Source organism: Anser cygnoides, chromosome 2, assembly GCF_040182565.1.
Source record: "Anser cygnoides isolate HZ-2024a breed goose chromosome 2, Taihu_goose_T2T_genome, whole genome shotgun sequence".
In the NCBI taxonomy this organism is placed as follows: domain Eukaryota; kingdom Metazoa; phylum Chordata; class Aves; order Anseriformes; family Anatidae; genus Anser; species Anser cygnoides.
The window spans coordinates 82,819,151-82,838,596 of NC_089874.1; the positions used below are offsets into that span (position 1 = coordinate 82,819,151).

Here is a 19,446-nt window from a genome sequence, read left to right on the forward strand (position 1 = left end):
AAAAGAAGTCCTCGTTCTCCTTCTAAGTGGGGCCCTGAGAGGGTATGCAAGCAGACGAGTAATAAAGTAAAAATCCCAGCCCCCTGTCAGCTGCCCTTTTTTGGGCTGTTTTTAAAGACAATTCCATCTACATGCAGGGCTTGGGGTTGGAAGACCTGCAGCAAGAGCCATGGAGGCAAAATAAAATGGAGGAAATTTGTTCCCAGGTGTGGATGGGTAGGAACAGGCTGTTTTAAAGCAAGTACGATAGATGGCAGCTTGAAAAGGGAGGTAGCCACTTAACTCTCCTCTGGTGTAAAGGCAGGATTTAGGTAATTGAACGCTTGAGCACATACAGTCTGTTTTCCTGGTGCCCTGCTGAAAGGCCTTACTTTGATGAACAACACGTGGATCTTCTGGGGTTTTGTCTCCTCACTGCCAGCCTGTGATGTTTCCCTCACAGGAACAGTACGCTGCTCCCTTCGGGATGCTTCTTGACCATAGGCTGTAAAGAAAAAACACATCACCTTTTCAGAAGCTGTTGGGGATATATCTACTTTGTGCAGAGAACCTGGGCAGACCCATGAACTGGCACTGCTGTGAACTAGTCACTCATTGTGCAGTCCCATGTGGAAAAACTGTAAGTGCCACAACAGCGGGATGGTGGTGGTAACGTGGCACGGTGCCTGGCTAATCTGGAGCTTTGGAAAGCTTCCCGAGACTCATGCCACCCTGCAAAGGCAGAACCCGCCCTGTAAAAGCAGAGCTGGGACCAGAATATCCCTTGATTTCCAAGGGTTTATACAGCAACACACTTGGGGTGCCAGGTCTTGAATTTAGGCTTAAGATGTGCAGCTGTTGCAATGCAGTCCTATTATAGGGCTAAATGTGACATCCCCTTTGAGTAATCTGTGGGTATCAGAGGAACTGCTGCCTCTGAAATGAGAAGATATCTATGGGATCTGAATACTTAGACATGCGTTTTGGAAATTGCTGGAGCACAGTAAGACTGATTTCCTGCTCCAGTTGAGCTGTGTTAACAGCTTATTCTGCTATTTACCATTCCCACCTCTCCTAGACCTCTTTTACTGTTCCTGGTTTTAGCCGTACAGCTTGTCTTCTCTTTGTCTTGCACCAACTCTAGTGCTCACTTGATCACATAGTAAGCCAATTCAGCTTGCTTTCCAGCCAAAACCAATTTACTTTCTGCTGTTTTAGTGAGTTGAATTGGCTTTGTGCTTCAATCAAATGTGTGCTGGAATAAGGACTTGGCAAAAGCATGTCTCAGAGGGAAGAAAGTGGGGGAGGGTTGTGGGGAGAGGGCTACCTCTCTTGGCAGCAGTGAGCGGTAAATGTAACTGAAGCCTTAACGTGGAATTGCAGTTTAAGACACTACTATCTACCTATGGGTTAGTTGATACACTTTCTCAGTTTGGGGCTGTCATTCTGGTAGCAAAGACAGTATAACAGCGGGAGTGTTTTACTGCTCCTTAATAGAAGTTTCTAATTAAAGGTAGTGCAGGCTAGTTGGCCAGGTTTTATGCTGGAGAAGGTTAGGGTGCCTGTATGAATTCTCAATTCTCTTCCATCTACTTGATAAATCTTTGGGAAATCTGTTCTTCATTTGCATCCGGCAGAGGACGTCTATTCTTGATGTGAGGCCCGAGGAATAACGACTCCATTTAGGTAGGCACATTTCATACAAACAGTGGATGCTTCTTAGGGGGCCTGCTGAACGTCCTCCTTTGGTGGCAGAAAAGAAGCTAGATGGAGGGAAGAAAGATTGCAGGGAGACTTGACTAAAAGCAGACTGACTTTTTTTTTCTTCTTCTTTTTGGTGAGGGATGGGGGTTGATACATGAAAGTATCCTGGCAGCCACTCTCTACAGTTTAAGTAGTAGTTTTGTTAAAGCATTTCTTTTTCTGGGCTGAAAGGGGTTAGTCTGTTGCCATTTGTGTCTGATTGAAGACTGCATGCCACTCAGTGGATATGATTGTAGAATGGATAAAATTCAGTGAAGCTGACAGGCTAGATAAGAACCTAAAAAGTGGCTAAAGTCATCTCCACTGTGTGATGAAAGTGATTGCCCCTGAGAACTCATAAAGCAAACATAAGGTATTGAGGTAGTGTTTGGTCGGGCTGCTTATACATAAAAACCGATGAAACAACCCATGTTAAATGCTTCTGGTTAGGGAAAAATAAGAAGAGCTAATAGTACGAATATGTCTCTAAGGTGAAAAAAAAGTAGCAAGAGCTCGTGGAAGGATCAGATAGGAAGGATCAGATATGGTACTGACTGAATTTGGATGAGAACAATCAAGGAAAAAAAAGGTCTTGTTGCTTAACTTGTTTCAGGAAAAATGCCCCCCTTGTTGTATGTAAGGAAACAGTTTTGTATCAAAGATACACCTGATTGTGCCATCAATTTCTCCTTTTAATAGAAATAACTTTTGTGACTGAATTTTGGCTAGCTGCTGAGCTCCAGAGGGAGTAATTTACAGAAAATGAAGTGTGAAACATTTTGATTTTTTCCTGGTAATTTACTTGAATAGGTCACATCTGTGTCTTGGATCAATGCTGTCCTGGATACTTGCTCTAGGATAATAATAATAAAAAAATACTCTAAAAACCAATCTAGGTGTAGGGTACAAGGTGCCGCAACTAGACCTCCAGGGACAGATTTCTCCAGCCAGAGAGGCAGGGCACCACTGGAGTCTGTTCAATTTGACGGGAACACTAAGCTCCTGAGATCAGCAGGACTAAAATTAGCTTTTGACGTTTTTTTTTTTCTACCCTCTTGGTGTTGTTTTTACATGAAATCTGTTGTTTATTGTTATAAAGAAGAAGAAAAAAAAAAGAATTTGGGTTGAAGGCTTCCTTTTCTTTCTTTCTTTCTCACTTTTTTTCCTTAAAGGGATTTTGAAATCCATGGTCTTTTGGATGGGAGGTAAATTGAGTTTTGGAACAAAGCGGTTATGTGTTTGTCAATTTTTTCAGTTCTAGTGGGAAAAAGAAACAGCACCACACCAAACACTGCTTCGGCAAAAGAAACGTAAACAATATGCATGGTTTCATATTAATATTGCATTCTTAGTGTGTGTTGTGCTGTTACATGCTTATTTTTTAAGCAATGGAAACCATCGTTAGGCTTCTTTTATTGCTGTGTTGGGTGACTTGTTGGTTTGGTAGTTGTTTCATTTCATAGGCTAAGTCTTTCCCAGAGTCTGCTGAGCAATTACCTAGCACTGATGTAAAGATCTTATAGTACAATTGTCAGAGAAGTGGGATTTTGTCACACTGAATCTAGAGGCTGGCTGGGGAATAAACTGCTTCTGGGACACATCCAAAACAGCCTGAAGGCAGCGAGGATGTTTCTGTTGAAGCCTTGAATCCCCAAAGACTGTTATCTGCAGGCCCCTTCGTATTTATATCAGCTTGAAGTGCGGAGCTGCAACACCAGCCTCTGTAAGGCTCTGCATCACCACAGCTGTCATTGTCACGCTGACCTTCCTCAAGTTCTGCTGTTCCTGGCCACCCAAGCTGTATCTGAAACCTTATCATTCATTTTTTTTCTCCCTGTTCTTAAGCCGCGTTGTAGGAGGCTGAAGCCATTCTTCCCTTTCGGAAATGCTGAGCAAAACCAAAATGGCTTTTGAAATCTGAGAAACTGTTAGCATTGAAATTTCTCCCTCCTTTCTTAACAGTCCTTTGTCAAGAATTACATCTGTGTTGTGCTGAATTTAGGAGAACTCATGTCTGAGTAGATCTCGGAGACTATCTGCAGTCCCATACTCGGTTCTCTTTAATAATTTACCTCTTCAATGTAAAGGTATTTCAGGACTGAAATTTGCTTTCCAAAGACATTTAGGACTTGAGCAGATCTCTTTAGCCTGCCTTGCCATGGCGGTCACACTGGGGACCCTTGGTGAAGTGCCTTTGTCTTTACCTGTCCAGAGGTCTGCAGTCCCAGGCCTGTGATTAAAGGTGCCAGCTTGTAAAACACACAAAACTGCGGTAAGAGGAACTATCTGGGAGCTCACTTCACTGTCTCCTGGCATGAACACATTACATTCCAGGCTTTTACGTGAAATCGTTTGTATTAGTAAAATATTTATGAAGTTTTATTAACATGGTAGGAGCTCTTGCCTCTTTTACAAGAGGTAGAAATTACGAGCAGTCTGCCTTCTCTCTCATTTAATCTCCTCTCCCATCTAGTGTTTTTCTTTTCTCATCTGGACATAGATAAAATCCAACAACGCTGGATATTTGTTTTGCGGTCAAAACTATCTGGAGTCAACAGTCCTGGCAGGCATTGGAAAGACTTCTTGTGCATAGAAAATTTATGAACACGCAGAGATGCTGGGTTCAGTAATCTGGCCTTAAAAGGTATCCAAACATTTTGTTCGTGATCAAAACACATAATGCTGTGGAACTGAGCTATTTACATCTGGACTGTCTGGGGCTGTAACACTGACATATGTGTGCATTGAAGGGGGAAGAGAGGCATTAAATTTAGGTGTCCGGTTCACGCAAACAATCTGTCACGGTTTATTTTGACCTGCTGAAAAAGAAATGCAACAGTGGCATCCTGTGGCCTGAACGGTTCATGACAGGTGTGCCTGTCACTGAGCTCTTCCTTCACGGCCTGGGGAACGGAACAGATTATTTTTAGAAAGTTTACAAAAAAAGTGCATAGTATTTCACGCACGCGTGCTGTACATTTTCAACCTGAAGTTAAAATCTAAGAGCCACCGACATTTTTCGTCGGGGACTTTCTGCTGACTGACTGATCCAGCCACCAATTTATTTTACATTCTGCTGCTGATTTTGCTACCGAACGCTTGGTGTTTGGGACAGAGAAGATGACTTCAGCTGCTCACCTAGGAGACAGGACTTTGTGACACAGTCTTTGTTCTGCTGAACGTTTCCTCAGAAAAGAGGAATAGGCTGAGAGTGTCCTGTCTTCCAATAACCCATTGTTCAGTGCAGTATGCTTGGTCTAAAAATGAGCATTTCAGGAAAGTCCAGTGAGAAGCAGACTAGTAAGAGTTCTTTTTCCTTGCATCTACACCATGTCCAAGTGCTCGTTCCCACCTCCTGTGCGTGTGCATATGTGTGTCTCTTGAGTTTTTCAAAGTCCTAGCCTTTACTTGTTTAACTTAGACAGCCGACTGCAATTTGCTTGCCTCCTCACCAGCAGATATTGGCAGCTGTGACCAACAGGCTTTCTGAAAGCCTGCAGGCATGCCAGAAGGCACGTTAATTGGGAACATGCAGGCTCACCTGCGCTCCTGTGGGGAGATGTCAGGGAAGCTGCTGAAAGCCTCATTTTTTCCCTCTTCTTCTCTGATTTCTCTCCTCAAAAAGAGGAGATATTAAGATCTTGTAAAGCCTCTTCCTTTCTACTTCTTACCTTCATTTTGAGAGGTGTAAATACTACTGAATGCTCAGCATCAGGAAAAAAATGAGGGAAAATTTGACCTTACTGGTAAATGAAACAGTTTTCATCATTTTAATTTTGCTTTTTCCTGTGCCCAGAATGCTCCAGCTCTGCATGTTTTGTGCAAGAAGTGAAAAACAGAGTACAGGCAAGGATGTCCATGGCTGTCCGTGCATGGAAGAACCTGTGAACATTAAGTTTTCCATAGTGCTGTAAAGTTGCCACGATCCCATTCTTGGGGATGTTGGAGTGGGAGGCAGGGGAGCAGAAACAGCAGAAGGCAGGGGCTTAATTGTTGCCTTTAATAATGCACAAGTACTTTTAAGACTTTTGCAAAGTTGCTTAACTGAGCTTGCACCATGGTTTGTTGCCAGTATTAATCCCTGGGCTGTCTCTTAAAACATGCACATGCATGAAAACAAACAAATGTTCTGACTCGCTGTGGCTCCAGTAATGTTAAACCAAGCTCCTTTTTGTCAGTTAAACTGACAACGAAGATAAGAAGAGCCGGTGTTGGTATCATCTGTTGCATAACAAACCACTCTTGACAAAAGAAGCAGCCTCCTGTCAAACGAATTTCCTTTATAACTGCCGAGGGGACTATTTTTAGTTTCCTCTGCCATTCTTTGCTCCTTAATCGTCCGTTTCGCTTTTCTGTTTTTCTCTGCTTTCCCCTTTTCCCACCAGCTCTGATACCAGGTACTGCTGATAAGCTGCTGCAGGGAAGGCACTGGGCTCCTGTCCGCGCCGAGGGCCTGTAGTGTGAGCACTGAGGATACTGCCTGCCTCGCTGCCTCCGGGTGAAGGGAAGGATGAGCAAACCACCCTGAATCCACACGAAGAATTTCAAAGACCAACAAGTAAATTAAATGAGCTCTTGCCAGTGAAGCGTTTTTGCTAAGGCTGCGCTCTGAAAACATTGTGAGTTGCACGAGGGGAGCTACAAATGGTGTTTAAACATCACAGGCATACCGCACCAGGCAGCAAACTCTTCATATTCCATTAGCGAAGGAAGGCTGAGCCTGGTTTTTCCACTGCAGATAAAATTAAAGTGCTTTGGAAATGATGGTGTTTATTCCATAGGTCTTGACTCTATAGTACTGGCTGGGTTCCCTTTTGGTCTGTTTGACCCACTGCATGTTTTCGGTCCTTTGAGCAGCAGAACGATTCTTGTCTTCTGGCTGAGATATAAAACAGAAGTCCTGCCTATCTGTAATCCATTAGAGATTTTGCGGTGCTGTTTGCAGCAGTAGGAGTGTGTTAAGGCTTTGGTTGTTCTGGAAATAACACTGCTTTGCTCAGTTGCATATCATAGTTCAGTCAATCTAAATCAAGCAATCATCATCCTCTTCAGCCTCCTTCTAAAGCCTAATTCATGTGGGTTATTTTATACTTTATACCTTCTTCCCCCACAGCACACAAGAGCTTCACAGTAACGAGTGTTTTTTATGCCCAGGGTGCTTCAGTAAGTTACAAGTCACTGTAATACTCATTTTTTAGCTAGATTCAAGGAGCACAGAGGCCAAGTAAATAGCCTTAAGTCAACTATGAAGTCTGTGGCAGCACATTTGTGCCTCTGTTCTCCAAGTGAGCAAAACAGCCTTGAAGTTAGCATACTAACATGTTTCAGGAAAGTGATGCAGTTCTCGTGAAGAAGAAATTGATAGAAATGTCAAAAGTTTTAACCATTAGTATTTTCTTAACAAAATTGAGTTTTCAAACGCTACTTAATGTTTGCAGAAAACGTATTTCGAGAAAGTGAGAAAAAAATTTGTTGGATTCAAAACAAAATGAGTTGGGTTTGTGCCAATCTCTCTCTTTTTCCCAAGTGGGGAAAAAAAAAAAAAAGAAAAAAGAAGAAAAGTGTCTGATGAGAAAAGGTAAACAGGGACCTGGTTTCTCAAATGTAATGAGAATACAAATGTATTTAATGGAAAATAAAAAGTACACTGCATTTTTTCTTCAGGCTTCCCCCTCTCCAGTCTTAGTCTTTTCTTTTTTCTTCCGAATGTAAGTGACTGGTTTCCCTAACCCAAAAAAATCATGTACCAAAACTGAACAGCAGTCCTTAGCCAAGTAAAGTTAGAGAGAGTTGGGGAGAGTTCATGTGGCCGATGACAACAGCTCCTTACGTGTTTGGCTGCTCTACTGTCTGACAGGATTGGACAGGGATCTCCTCGGCAGATTTTGCTGGCTCACTTCCTTCTGCCTCGTGGGTCTGGATTATGCCATAGCCCCAAAATTAGTGCACCCATGTTGCGAGTCACCTGGCGTGATCCCAGTCCACACAGCAGAGTCATTGGGTGCCCCTCAGGAGTTATAATGTCAGCTACCCCTGACGTGGCATACACCTCTGTGCAGTCTACGGGCTGAGATAAAACTGTTCCTGCTTCTCTTTTCCCTTTTGTTCCATTCTTTTTATCAGTGTAACTTTTTAGTTTCTTTCAGCCTTATTTTTGATTCTGCAGTTTTCAATCCCCTGAATTAGATTTTGTTTTAAGAGCTGGAAGTGGGGGGAAGCACTAGAAGGAAGGCTGATTTTTTTTTCTTTTTTTTCTGAAAATGCTTGAAAGTCTGCCAGTGAGTTGTCAGGTTAGTGATGGCTTGTGACATATCAAAGCAGACAAGCATGGGTTCATAATAATTCAAGATCTGTTGAAAACAGCATTGAATGTGGTTAGCGGTGAGGGCTTTTTAAAGAGAAAATAATTATTGCAAGTGTATTTCAACCATTGCTGTAGAAAGAACCTATCATTTTAGTGTGTATCATCTGGATTTTGTGTGTCTTACTCAAATTTTCAGAGTTTTCATCCCAGTTCATCTGTCTCATTCCTTGCCCCGGTGCCTGGAGAGAACACTGCTCTTACAGGTCTGCACATGGGGAATCCAGGTTTTCAGGCCACCTGTGTTCGTGAAGCCTTTCTTCCAGCCATTTTATCCCATTGTTCACGAGTCCCATTTTCTGCCTTTGCAGACTTTCGTCATTCTACAGAAAAGGAGAGGTTGCATCTCCTGGGTCAGTGGCGTGAGAAGTAGCAAGAAACTTCTTGGTGAGGAGCCTAAAAAAAAATCATTTAGCTTCCATTGGGTGAAGAGGTTCTGGCCTTTAGAATCTCTCCCAACGTTTTAAGAGTTTTTGGGCAAAGATGTCTGGAAGAAATGAGAATTCCACTTTCAGAATGGATATGAAATGAGAAAGCCAAAGAAAAAGACAAATTTTCCTCTCACACTGTGTAAAGGGCCCCTGTGCTGAAGACATCACCAGCTGAATGCATATAAGAAGTCGCCAGCAACCATTAAGCTCAATTAATCTTATTCTTGAGCACATGATAACAGCTGTGGATTATTTAAACAAAGCAATGGTGGGCAAGCAGGAGAGGGAAATTAAAGAAAAGAGGTTCTGCTGTAAACACTCATACCACCATCACCCAAACTACACTGTAGTGTAGAAACTGGGTCAGAGACACCCTTCCCCCTCCAGGCTGTCAAAGTTATTTGAGCTTCTATTGAAACCATCACAATAGAAGAGTTTGGCTCATGCATTCACTGAGCAAAACTGATTTGTGTTTCTTGGTTCAGAAAAAGCTGCTGGGTAATTTTCCGTGCAAGTACAATGCAGCGGTTCAGCTGATCCCTGAAAGCTGATTTCTTGGTGATTTGCCTTTCGTTTAATAGAGCACTTCTGCTTTTATTCAGTCTTTCTAAATTCACATGCTGAATCTGTGTTTAGAAGCCTTAAACCTCTCTCTTGCCTGTATCGGGTTTAGGAACCGTACTCGTAGCCTTCATCCAAAGTTCAAAAGATTTCCGTAAGTCTATTGAGATGCCGCTTGCTCTGTTTTCTTACTGATGATATAAATCTAAGTTAATTGGTTTGTTTGCTTGTAGGGTAATTGAATTAAAATGTATTGTTTAGGAAGTATGGCTGGACTAGACACAAACACAGCTCTTCTGGACTATTCCCACTCCCCTTTTTAATCCCATATATAAGTCTTTTATCCTTGTTTACAGCTGTCTATTAGCAGTCTCAGCCTTCTGGTGTGCTCTGTCTGCTCTGGTTTTTGTGTGTTTTGTTTTTCTGGCTTCTTTCAGGGAGTCCCAGTGCCTCCACCTTGTCCTGAAAAGAAAACTAGCCTGCTCTTTATACCATGATGATGGGCTACACAGGTTGCCAGCAAGCACAGAACCAGAGAATTATGCTGTCAGACATGGCATGAGATGGCGGTGCTCATAAGACCTTATTCCAAAGGAGGCACAAGTGGAGTTAAACAACAGGTTGCAGAGTCTGAACCTATTTTCTAATGCTCAGTTAATACCTTCTCTAATGTCACTTCCCCTCCCTGCTGCCCTGCGTGTGCACTTTTACAGAATGAGCATGTGCGCTGTCATGTTTCTTTCTGCTTACATGAAATATCATTTCTTTCTTGAAAATCGCCTGACACGATGGTTGGCGTTGCCAGGAGGTGTCTGTGGGACCTACTCAGCTGTGAAGCCAAGAAAGCTGTTGTTCAAGGAGCTGCACACCCTAAGGAGCTGTGGCATGGTGCATTAAGGAGGCATGGGAGTGGTGGGGTATCAGGAGAAGCAACACCATTTCCTTGAGTCCGCTCTCCAGATGAGATGCTGGTTCTTATCAAGCAGCAGTGAGAACTTTTCTACCCGTACACATCCATCCCGGTTCCAATTCACCATCATATTGTGTACACTAACAAAAAAGAATTGGAAAAAATCTCCCAGTCTGTGTGCTAGTTTCAACAGCAAATGTCGCAGGCTACCTTGCTCCAACTGGCACACTTATTGAAGCTATGTATGTTGATATGTCTTCCTTGCATCCTCACTACCAAGAAGAAAAATAGAAATTCTTGCCATTCCACACAGCTGCCCAAATGAATAAACTAAAGAAATGGTTTTGAGAGAAACTCAAGCTGGGAAGCCATTTGCACCCTGAAGTTTGACAGCAGAATGCCTCCTGTTGTTATCAAGGCTAATCACTTTCCAGCCCTGTCTCTGGCAAATGCTCTATCTGCAATAATCAAGTCAGTGCATATGACATAGTTTTTTGACAGGACAATATTTCTTAATAATTTAGTAGCATCGCACACACACAAAAATAGAGTTATAATTAGCTCTCATCCCTGAAGTTGGAAGAGCTTTTCAGCTCGTTGGAGGCTGCTGGCCAATTCTCTTATCTAATTGGATGAAGTTCCTACTTTCTCCCATTTGTATGATGTCTGCTTTTACACAAGCTCATTAAGTGCAGCTGTACTCCAAGTTTATAACAACAGCCCCAGTGAAGCCTAGGCAGAAGTTTAATACCAGTTCTGTTCTCCCTTTCTCATCTGATTTCAATCCATTCTGGGGGTTGATATGTGCCCAAACATCTTTTCCTAGCACCTAATTCTCCCCCCTCCAGCTTTTTATTATGAATTATTGTAATAATTAGAAACCAGACAAATTACATTGGATTCATCTGTCTGTTCTGAAACTGGAGAGTTTACAGCTTGCTTTCAGGAAAATACATTTTAAGGCAATTTTTTGCTTCCATGAGGCATATAGAAGCAATTTTTTTCCCCTTTCATTTTAAAGCTGTCATTAAGTTGCAATCAAATAATTGCTACACCATTATTTAAATCTTCAGCAGCATTGAGCTGATTATACGGATAGAAATCAGTACGGCAGTTAACATTATATTAAACTTTTGCATTTATATGTGGTTTTTTTTTTGGCAAAATAAATACTTCTTTAAAAACAAATCACTTTTGTCAGTATAACTACATTTTTCTCAAGTTCTTGTGCGTAACTTTAAATCTTGAATTTCTACTTAGTAGAATATGTATAATAGAAAATCTTCATTTCTCAGAACTTGAATTTTTCTTACTTTATTGCCTACATATATTCAAGTTACATTTATGAGAAAAAGATTCACCATATACTTTCTGCGATACAGATATATCGGTTTTAGAAGTGATTTTATAATTTTTGTGGATACTTTTGTTCTTCCACCAGAGAGCTATTCCAAGGTTTCTTGGGGAACTTCCCACTGCATAATTTCCTTCCCCTGCCATATTCCATGAGAGAGATGGAAAAGAATCACAGTGAGACACCAGGGGGAGGATTCAAAGGGACTCCCTCCTAAGCCAAATTCCAACCATAAGGGAAATTTCCATCTGCTGGTGCCCCACCTCCTAGCATCTGTATTCCCCTGAGGTTGTAATGCTCTCCTGGCTCTGAAGGCCGACAAAGGCTTGACCTGTACGAAGTCCACAATACCCTTAGCTCTGTCTAAGATGTAAAGATGCAAACGTCTTGCAAAATCCAAAGCCCTGAATGAACAGGGAGGAGACAATGAAGGAGGGCACCCAGCACCAGCCTGACCTGAGTCCTACTTGAACTTGCTCTGTGCTTTAGCCCTCCCTTGGTTCATATAATCATAAAGAAGTACTGGAGTTGAATGTTTTGTTTCGATTCCTGTCAGAGTATGAAAAATGAACAGTGTTGTAACCGAGTCCATGGTCACTGCTGTCGATGGATCTTTATGGCAAAGTTTGTGCGTGCAGGTTGATTGTCATTCTCACTGATGACACAAACTGGTGGTTTAATTGATCCTTTTAATATAAAACAATCTCAGCATGAATCACAAATAGTTTTGACTGATACTTGACTTTACTAGAAAAATGAAATCCGTTAACGTCTCTCTCTCTCTCTCTTTTTTTTTTTATAGGTGGTTCCATGTTTAGACAAATAAAAATATGGACGTTCTTCTTGTTTAGTGTCCCATCGCTTCTGTAGTTTTCATATGGGGCTGCTGCACCACGTATGCATCAGGTAAGTTTGCCTGACATTTATAAGCAAGGACATTGAGGTCTCTTCTAACCAGTAGAGACAATTTTTGTAATTGACATCTACCATCCTGTTGTCTTCAAAAAATGCAGGCTTATTTTTATGGGAAATACTTTATGTATTAGAGGGGCTAATACAACACCAGAACATTTGTTTTTCCAGCTACAGTCGTCATGGGCACATCATTAAAATGACAACGGTAGCTGCTCCATGCTGTCTGATTTTGTAATGTTTTGACAGAATTTAAGACATGAATGAATGTTTGTGCTGCTAGTCATTGGTGAATCATACCACTTAACTGGAAGGGTCAATGACATAAATATACGTGGTCTTCAGGAAATGAAAATGGCTTCTTTCATCTGTGATTTCGAGCTTGTTTGTACACTGCTTTAGTTGGAAGTAGCATCGGTTGATGGAGACTAAGGCAAAAGCAGTGAGTTATTTTCCCAGCACTTGAGTGAGTGGTGATAGTTGTTGGAGGATGTGATGACAGAAGAGAAGCGGGTTTTAATTTTGTTTTTGAAGTGGGAGGGGGTGGGCAAATGGATGCTCAAGACACATTAATGAAGTTATGTTGACAACTGTTAAGTGTGAAGTCTGTCATGTATCTCATTGCAATGAATATGTCTTTATAAGCAAACTGTGCTAGAGACATCTGTGCAATTGTCAGCTGTAATTAGAGAAAAGGATGGTTCAGCAGTGGACATACAGTTGAAAATGAAGGACAAGGTTTTTTTGTGTGTGGATGTGTATACTTCTGTTTGCCAAAAGTGACTTTTTTTTTCACTAGCTATTCTCCCCAAGTAACTACTAAATCAAAAAAAAAAATCATTTTTTAAAATTTATTTTTAAAATTTCTTGTAGGATAGAATTTGAACATTTTAGGGCAAACAGGGACCTTTTTTCATTGTGCCCTTGTTGGTGGCATTCTGAAGATGTGTGAAGAAATGCATTCCAGAAAGACTTGGGAAAGCTTGAGGTAAAATGTCACTTGTCGAGTGTGCAAAATAAGCAAAGAAACTAATAATGCTTAGACCGGGGCATATTGGTGTTTGCGCACGTTGTGCTCACTTGCGATACACGCTGCAGCTGTGTGTCATGTTCGATTTTCGTAATACCTTTGTGACTGTATCATGGTGTTCCTTTCAAAGGTGCTTACGTGTATTGTACGGGGACAGCTGTTTTATTGTCAGAGTAAGGGATTTGCTCCCTGTTTTTTTTTCCAGCCATGGAGCTCTCCACCGCTCTAAGTCAATTTGAGCTTAAGACAAGAAAATATATTTGAAGAAAGGCCTTTGTCTTTCTCAGGTAGCTGAATAATCTCTTGTAGCTTAAAACCTTTCTGCAGCTATCAATGGTTCCACTTCCAGTGCATGCAGTAAAAGGTCTTTCCCTGGCTCCAGCTGATATTAACGGGAGTTTTGCAGTAGATGATGGTGGGAATAGTTCTTGGGTTAGTAGTGCACTTTGAAAGGTGTGTGATGAGAAGAGCAGCCCGGGCCTATCTGAACCCCTGATGCTGTCTCACCTCTTGCTGGAGGTAGCTGTATCATTTCTTTCCATTTATGCTTCTTGAATATCTTTCATGACCTCTGGACTGGCCTTACTTTCCCCCTCCGGCTTGGCAGAAAGCAAAGAAGCAGCCGCAACGTAACAGGACTGAAGTCTAATTCCAGATCTGGAAGCTGTGACTTGGATGTGACTGGAAGCAGCGCTGCCTATCTGTTCTTGGTTAAAGTCTGATTTTCTGTCCCTAATGAAAATACTGGGAGAATGTAGAGGAGCGCTGATTTAGACGGCCAGCAACTAGAGTTAAGGGTTTATTACATACCCTGTCTGTGAGGAGGAGGAACAAGGAGGAGCTATAAGTCAGCACCTTTGTTTAAAATACATCTGTTTCTTTCTCATGGTCACATTTTTTAAGTGTCAAATCTACCAGCTTCTTTTAGAGCTATGTGTTGGAGGAAGCTGTGCGTTCTGCTAGCAGTAAATGAATTACATAATGGGAAGAATGTTTGCAAAGCTTGTAGAGAAATAACAGCTGCTTTTTTAAGTGCAAAAAAACCCTATAACATTTCAAAACTGTAGCAAGAGCAAGGATTTTTTAAAGACCTGGATGAAAGGAAATCAGTAATGCGTAGGGGGTGATGAGTGGACCAGACACCTCACCTGTTTTATTCCTAGGTGCAGAGGGAATTTGGAGTTAGACGCCAGATGGAAAGCAAACTCAGAACCACATGAACTACTAGCCAGTTTCCTTCAGCAACATTAATTTACAGTCTCATGAGAGAACACCTTGGTTTTCTGCCAGCTTTGGCTTCAAGCAGGATTGTAAGAGGACAGAGCAGAGCAGTCAGCAGTCCCTTTCAGGCCACACCGTCTGTGCGGTGAAGCAGACGGCACAGGCTGTTAATGGGACTCCGCTGAAAGAATTACAGAAAACGTCTGTGCCCCTGGTCCCTGGTGAAAAGCTTCCAAGTACATTAATTATAATGCAGTACTGTGGCTTCTCCTCTGCCTGCCAGGCATTTTACAGGACGCTGGCATCTTTATGCTACAAAAGCTGGCTTGCCCAAACTATTGTTTCAGTTTTTTTGACATGTTTTGCATTGCTGGATCCTGCTGGTAGGTTCTTCACTGTTCAGTGGAAAGGTGGCTCAATGGATGTGGAGCAGGTCAGGAAGAGAGGCTTGAAAGTCATTTTGATTTGCCTTTGACAGTGCTGTGGGATCACATCATGTGGGATCACAGCGTTGTGATGCATCTTGGCCTTTTGGAGGGGTACTGCCTTGAAGGCAGTGTGTAGAAATACACTAAAAATTTATTTCCAAACTGCCTTGTCAAACACTGGGGCATCTCATGTGGCACTTCAGTTCACTTTCTGATCTCACACTGCTTTCTTTCCAAACTATCCAGGAGTTGGAGTGTCAATTGTTTTCTCCCTCCTCTCTACCTGGTAGTTCTGAGATGGTATTAGTATTTCAGGTATGTACGATTTAAGAGATGAAAGTGCAGAAAATGCTGCTCAGTTTGAATGTTGCTAAGCGTGCTTCAAATGCCTTGAAGCATGTGCTGTCACATAAGTGTCTTGGAGGGCTGAACCCTAGAAGAAAGCAAGAGGCTTTTTGACAAGTGAGGTATTTCTCATTTTTGTATGTAAACTTCTAATAGTGGATGGCTATTTCTACCACAACAATAATGTATAGCACAGTTTTTTGTTTGTTTTAGTGCTCAAGGCAGCATTTTCTTCCTTCACAATTTCAGATGTAATGTCCCAACAAAGACAAGGATTAAGGATCTATCAAAGCTGTTTCCACCCCAATGTGAATGAGTTAACCTTGCCATTGGCCCCAGTCAATGGTCAGTAACAGGCTATATGCATTGATCTTGCACAAACTATGGCTGCTTTGACATAAATGGGATCACATGTCTCTTCAGAAACTTGTGCAAATACAAACCAATAAATAGATTGGCTGGCTTTTGTTTTCTGTCACCTGTGGCTTTATAAGGATTTGCACCAGTACCGTGCTCCAGATGTACGTTTTTATCCGTGTGACCATGACCTTGTCTCAGTTAGAGCTGATTTCAGAGTTTCTCACAATAATCATTGCATTCCCACTCTTGTGGTCATGCATGTAATGGGAATTCTGGAGGACGCGTGCAGAAGCGAGCACACCAGTACCTTTCTCTCGCATTTCCAAGAGGCAACTCAACACAGTTTCAGTGAGTTGCACACGTCAGCGCTAGAGTAGATTGGAGAGGAAGTGGCACCTTCTGGCTGAACTTAGCCAGGAACACTTTTCAGTATATGGCAGGATAACAAGGAGCATACCTTGAGAGGTCCTGAAAAAGAAAATAGATATTGATGGTTTTTACTGTTTTTATTCCTTTAGGGTTTTGTAGAGCCATTCTGAACATTTTCAATGCTCACGCTACTTTTGGTGAGCTGCAGTAAACTAAGAGCTATGGTGGCATGCTTCACATACTCTTTTGTTGCTTGCCTGTGCAAGTCAGTTTCTTGCAATTCACAAATCTTGACTACTTGGTCTTTTGCCCTGAATATGGCTGCCTCAAAGGCAGTTCTTGATATCAAAATGTTACTTATTAGCAGAAGGCTAACGCCTGTTAGGGTCAGATGTGATGTGAAACTTAAATGGCAAGTAGTTGTTATCTGGCCATTCACACTGGAATAAATTCCACTTTGTATCATTTGCAATCTCTCATTATTTATTTAATAAGCTAGAGGGACAATAGCAGGAACTACGGGCATTGCCAGGCTGAGAGCCTGCTGTTTCAAAGGGACTGCAGCACACTGCTGGCAGTGAAACTTCAGTGAAGGTTTGCAGTGTTTGAAACCATTGGTGTGTATTTTGAAAAGGGAGCTTTCTTTGGCCCAGCAAAGCTTGTTTTAAAGGTGCTCCTACCAGTGTAATTTCCAGAGTGCCAAAACCCACCTCGGTTATCAGGCGTAACATTCATTTTGTCTTTATCCCAACCTCTTCTGTTCTCATCTGCTCCCTGTGCTTTGTCCCAGTAATAAGGTAGGCATTTAATCATGGGTGCTAGTCCTTCTGCTTTTTACAAAAACTTGAGTCAACCGTCCAGGCAGAAAGAGGGGAGTCACCAAAGTAATTTACCTGTTTTTGCTGCCTTGGTTTGCCTTCCTAGAGAAATTTAATCACTTCTTCCTTCCTTAGCTAGAAATACAACAGTGCTGAGGATACTTTCCTTCAAGTCCTTTCATTCTTCTTTCAGTCTCATGGAATAATCAGGGAAAAAATGGGAATACTTGCAGAACTGCAGATTTGCTTGCCTCCTGACAGTCGCAAGGAATTTGCAACCTCATCTGCTGGGCAGTTCGATCATGGGCTTAAGAGGACAGAATCTATTAGTTGTGTTTTTCTGCTGTGGCTGCTTTTTTTTTTTTTTTTCCGGAAAGCTTCATGCTGCTTTCCTCTGCCTTCTTTGCCTTTGGGGATGCAGATGTAGGGGTAGATGTTTTTGCACATGTGTCTCAATTTTCCTGGAAAGGTATTAAACTACTAGCTAGCTTGAGGCACTCACTACAGGTGCATTCATGACAGTACACTGCACATGCTAGGTTGCAAAACCCACTCAAGACGTTGGGTGTATTCATGGGGCAGTTAAATACTCATTACCTAAGCTAATCTAGCTATGTTCTACGTGAACTGCAGCTACAGAAGGTGTGTGGTAACAACCGCAATGTTGAGGGCCAGGTAATATGAACCCTTAAGAAGCAGAATAGCTAAACACCTACTGGAAACCAATCATAACGGTAACAAACCTTCAGCAGTAATAAAAAAGCTTTGCTTTTTACTTTTTTTTTTTTCTCAGCCCACTCAATCTTGCTGATATGCTTTTCCAGCTTCTTTCTACTAGGATGAAAAATAGTTCTAGTGAAAAAATGGAAGACTCTCACTGCACTTTCAACAAGACGTTGGATATATGAGACAGTAGAGTGGGTGGCAGTCAAGACAGTCCTTCAGTCTTGAAGTATATGATACACCTGTCTATTGTATTTCACACAGCAGCAGCTTATCAGACCTGTATTATTGTATTTTGATGCACAAAGGCCTTTGAGGAATGCTGGAGAAGTCTCTTTGCAGCTTTTTGGGGAGGTTTTTGTTTTAGATAATCAGTCTAGAATGCAGCTCCTCAGGGTTATGTCCATAGATGTAATATTGGCTGCTCTTTTTTTGGGATCCAGAGAAGGAAGAAATACAGTAACAGAATTAAACTGTTGAATGTAAGATAAATGCTGTCCTTTGCAGTTGCCAGCAGCACAGATACTTATGTATGGCTTTAGTGCTTAATTTACGTACTGTTTAAGGAATATACCTACTGATGCTCTTCCAAGTAAGTCCCATTTAGAAGTGATTTTGTCCCAAGGTCTCGTTTGGAGCTTGCTGTCCTCATTGAACCCACCTGGAAGAAGTGACATGTAAGTTGACAGACTTACTATATCTGTGATTCCTTCCAGTACAAGCTATCGTAAAAGAAAAACTTAGACTAAGGAAGAGTCTTCAAATAATCTCACTTGAGGTGTTGACTTGCAGACCTACAGCTCTGAATGCTGTAGTGAGTGTGACAGGATGCTGTGAGAGGTTGTTATACTATGGAACATTAAGCACCTGATTAACCAGTCTCCTAACAGTCAAAGCAAGGAGAAAGCTCTTCCATCTTCTATCAGGACGGTCCAGGCAGACCAAGAGCCCGCCTCAGCTATTCCAAATATCACCTCTTTCCCTGATATTATGGGAAGCCTGTGGACACAAGTTCATCGGACCTTCAAAGGTGAATTTTATCAATACATTCTTGCACAGTGCACGCTGGGTTAAACACAAACCTGCTATGCGTACTAGCTACCACACACAACTTTTAAACATTTTGATATTAGCTTGAAAAATAGCACAGCATTAAAAAAAAAAAAAAAACTAAAATTTTGTTTATGTGCCTCTGTTGCATAAACTTCAAAGATGTAAGTTTTGTGTGTATGTGTGTTCTTAAAGCTTGTTTTTTTTTTAAGACAGCTCAAAGACAGTTGCATTTCCATAATTCCAAGATCTGTGGCTTTACAAAAATCATCAAATACTTTGGATCTGGAGAAAAAGCATGGGTGAGTAGTACTTGTACAGTCTCACTGTAGCCTGAAGATGTTGATATCAAGCAGAACATGTCATCAGAACAATCAAGAAGGAAACATTATGTTTCATTTATAGGATTGCACTCGTGAATGTTGGAGTAGTGTTTTATCAACCAATCCTAAACAATTCAAATGCAAAACAAGTAACTCACAGTGTGCTTTATTATTTTTTCACAATATTAACTAGACAGACATGGAAAGTTTAATGGCAGCATGTTCTTATAACATTTTAAAGACAAAGAACAACATAATCATATTAAATGATGATAAACTGACAAACTACATTACCATACATACATCATCCAAAGGTACTGGGTAAACGATATCTGCTTATGTACATTTATGCTGGTGATAATTAAAATTCAAATATTCAGAAGAAAAAGAAAAAAATATGCTACTTAAATTATAAAAATATATAGTTCTGTGTGGAATTTTTAATGCTGTATAACTTGGTGAGAAAGATTTCATCACGTGATGAAGCTGCATTAACTTAGTATACGAGTGTGATTTAAAACAAATACA

General features: G+C 41.4%; 2 long non-coding RNA genes across 2 annotated transcripts; both read left to right on the plus strand.

Annotated features, from left to right (window-relative positions):
- Nucleotides 1-1,926: 1,926 nt before the first annotated feature.
- LOC106039937 (uncharacterized) lies at nucleotides 1,927-6,237 on the plus strand. The gene is made up of 3 exons (XR_001209576.3): nucleotides 1,927-5,022; nucleotides 5,519-5,632; nucleotides 6,108-6,237. It is a non-coding gene; the product is annotated as an uncharacterized lncRNA (long non-coding RNA).
- Nucleotides 6,238-9,134: 2,897 nt separating this feature from the next.
- LOC125184287 (uncharacterized) lies at nucleotides 9,135-18,312 on the plus strand. Its single transcript, XR_010829506.1, has 3 exons — nucleotides 9,135-9,229; nucleotides 12,142-12,245; nucleotides 18,171-18,312. It is a non-coding gene; the product is annotated as an uncharacterized lncRNA (long non-coding RNA).
- Nucleotides 18,313-19,446: the final 1,134 nt, after the last annotated feature.